This window comes from Mytilus trossulus, unplaced genomic scaffold (genome assembly GCF_036588685.1).
Source record: "Mytilus trossulus isolate FHL-02 unplaced genomic scaffold, PNRI_Mtr1.1.1.hap1 h1tg000138l__unscaffolded, whole genome shotgun sequence".
Taxonomy (NCBI): Eukaryota; Metazoa; Mollusca; class Bivalvia; order Mytilida; family Mytilidae; genus Mytilus; species Mytilus trossulus.
The window spans coordinates 2406505-2410006 of NW_026963302.1; the positions used below are offsets into that span (position 1 = coordinate 2406505).

At 30.8% G+C, this 3502-nt stretch overlaps 1 pseudogene; it reads right to left on the reverse strand.

Annotated features, from left to right (window-relative positions):
* The window catches only part of LOC134700424 (uncharacterized), a 38408-nt pseudogene extending 38247 nt beyond the window's left edge, over nucleotides 1–161 (reverse strand).
* Between the last annotated feature and the right edge of the window lie 3341 nt (nucleotides 162–3502).

A 3502-nucleotide genomic window follows, 5' to 3' on the forward strand; every position in this document is an offset into this window, starting at 1 on the left:
AAATTATACCAATATTTTATATTAAATATGTATGTAGTACATGTAACAGTTAGTCTTATCTCCTTTACAACTTATAATCAACTTGTAGAATCCACGGACATTATGCACATATGATCAATTTAAGTTGCCATACCTGTTTCACAGAATATTCCAGTCAACATAGTGGGAAAGCGGCAGGTACAAGATTGCAGTATCAACGTCCCATTATTTCGACATTTTGCAGCAGGACAGTCTAAAAAAATAGACGTTTTGTAAAATTAAAAATCAGCAAAAACAACCCCACACTTTTATTAAACTGGAAGTGGTAAATGATTAGGAAGTCCCTTGTACATTAGATAAGTCATACGTAAGATAATATGGAAAAATCTTCGTATCTGAAAAAGTAACAAAAAATGAATTCAATTAACGAAAAAGGATTGTTATTAAATTTTCAGTTAAGTTATTCTGATCGATCTTATGTCTTTTTTATTTAATAAATTTTATTTTTCAGTATGGAATATTTTGCATGCTTTAGTACTTCAAATTATTAAGACCACAGATACTATCTGGTTGTCTTTTGATTTTTATGATATCGTTCATTTTAGTTACATTGATGTACCATACACCTCCTTTTATACACGTATAGATTAAAAAAAATGTTTTTTCCAGTGTAATTCCCAATTTTCCATGTTTTCTACGTAAGAAAATACCTGAACAAAGTCAAGTATACGACAATTGTTTTTCGATTCATTTGATGTTTTTGAACTTTTAATGTTGCCATTTGATTAGGGATTTACCTATTGATTTTTCTTCACAGTAGGTCTATAATTACATTTTACCATACATCAAAAATCACAGGTCATCCCGATTTTACATAAAAATGTGCAATTAAAAGTGTATAATTGTGAATGCGCATCATAGAAAATGTAAACAAATGTTATCATGGTTATCTCATCCTTCTGTGAATTTGCAGCCGTGAGGTAATTCGGTCCATTTAACATGCTAAGCTATTAAAATTGGCGATATTGTTCTTGATAAAATCTCAGAGCAATTTGTTTAATTGAACAGCGCATTTAAAGCTTAACAAACATTGCTATTATATATTAATTCATCAGGCCCCGAGGGTATCATCAGGTCAGTAGTCAGTACTAAACGAGTTTTGCATGATTAATAGCAAACGTATATTCGTTTTATGTTAGCCCCCACTATCGCTCGGGCAAAAATTATCACGAACATATAACCTACCCATGTTAAAACTTCAATAAAGTATAGCTTGCATCAATTATTTCTTAAGTAAAAATTATGGAAAAATGAAAATGATGTTTTCTTTGTATGGTGAGAATATATTTTCCCTTTTATTTATTATATGATATTATATTTGAAAACTTGCGAAAAGGCAGCTGGAACCTGTGTTTTGTTATCATATCAAAGTCAAAAGGGAGTATCTTTGTATGATTAAAAAATCTACATATCAATTATACATCTGGAATGATCAGATTCGTGAAATTTATTAAATAATTGAATGAAAAGTTATATTTTACATCGGATGCAGTATATAAAATTCATTTTTCTAATATTTTGTTTAAGATTGCATGTACAAACTGCTTAAACATGATAAACGCATTAACCTTTTCTTAATTCAATGTATTTGTTATAATAGCAAATTTCAATTTCCTACGATAGTTAAAATAGTAATGTGTCAATATCTTGCTAAATGTATTGTTTTTGAATTCACTATTGTCAAAAATATACACATCTTCAAATCATTTAGTAATTTTATCACCATGTGTAGTAAAAGATTAGACCTTTATTGAAACTTCCAAGTTGAGCTTCTTTTCTATCTAACATATTTTATGCCCCACCTACGATAGTAGAGGGGCATTATGTTTTCTGGTCTGTGCGTCCGTTCATCCGTCCGTTCGTTCGTCCGCCCGTTCGTCCGTCCGTCCGTTCGTTCGTCCGTCCGTTCGTTAGTCCGTCCGTTCGTTCGTCCGTCTGTCCCGATTCAGGTTAAAGTTTTTTGGTCAAGGTACTTTTTGATGAAGTTGAAGTCCAATCGACTTAAAACTTAGTACACATGTTTCCTATGATATGATCTTTCTAATTTTAATGCCAAATTAGAGTTTTCACCCCGATTTCACGGTCCACTGAACATGGAAAATGATAGTGCGAGTGGGGCATTCGTGTACTATGGACACATTCTTGTTATATTATCAATTCGGCCTATTTGCCGCAACTTCCAGAAAATTTTAATTTCATATCCAGAAAATTGGATACTATAAAAATTAGAATGTGTTTGATAAATGATTTTTATACTTAAATTTGCATAATTTAGATCAATAAAATAACCAGGTTATAACAGTTACTGTATTTTGTCAATTTTCTGAAAAAATCGTGTTTGTGAAAAACAAACCAATAATGTTAAAAATAAGAAAAGATATACACATAGGTCTGCGCCTAACATACATACATGACATATAACTACTTACATTTCCTTTCTTCAAAAGGCCTTCCAACTATAAAAGTTAAGAAAATCAATATACAAATAAATTGAAACGATACATTCGTTGTGAACGTTTGAGAACTTAAAAATAGATTTTTTTTTTATAAAAAGCCAGACTATCATATCACTTTGTTTTATTTCGGAATGTATATTTGTTCATATCTAGAGTATACAAGCTCTTACGTTTCAATTTTATAACTAAGTTCGAATTCATTGACAGGTTCCTTAATTCTTTAAATAATGAAAATTGAAACGCAGCTCTATCCCAGATAGGAAGTGTTTGCATATATTCAGTTTATAATGTATGAATGATACATATTGATGCAGTAGATCTGATAATCTATTTTATATAAATAGCCATATCCAGTTTGTTAGCCGGCAAGTAATAAAAAAGACAAATACATAAATACTTTTTTTTCTGTATAACAAATACATAATGTTGATAAAATATTAAACCATATCACGCTTTTTTGTTTTCTTAATATTAACAAAAGTTAACAATTTACGGGTGAATCCGATACAGATACCAATACTATATTTCCAGTTGTATTTAGAAAACCATGTTCACATAGATGGAAAAAACAAAGAAACTGTGCACCTTTAAATCGGCATGAATCTGATGTACAGTAGTTGTCGTTTGTTTATGTAATATATACGTGTTTCTCGTTTCTCGTTTTGTTTATATAGATTAGACCGTTGGTTTTCCCGTTTGAATGGTTTTACACTAGTAATTTTGGGGCCCTTTATAGCTTGTTGTTCGGTGTGAGCCAAGGCTCCGTGTTGAAGGCCGTACTTTAACCTATAATGGTTTAATTTTTAAATTGTTATTTGGATGGAGAGTTGTCTCATTGGCACTCACACCACATCTTCCTATATCTATGACTTAATCAGATGACAATACGAGTAATACATTGCTAACTATAAGGCATCTGTACTTTATTTCAGTCACAAGTGACCACTGGTATTTCAAAAGTAATGAACAAATTGATATTACAACAAAGATGGACTCCCAACGTTTGT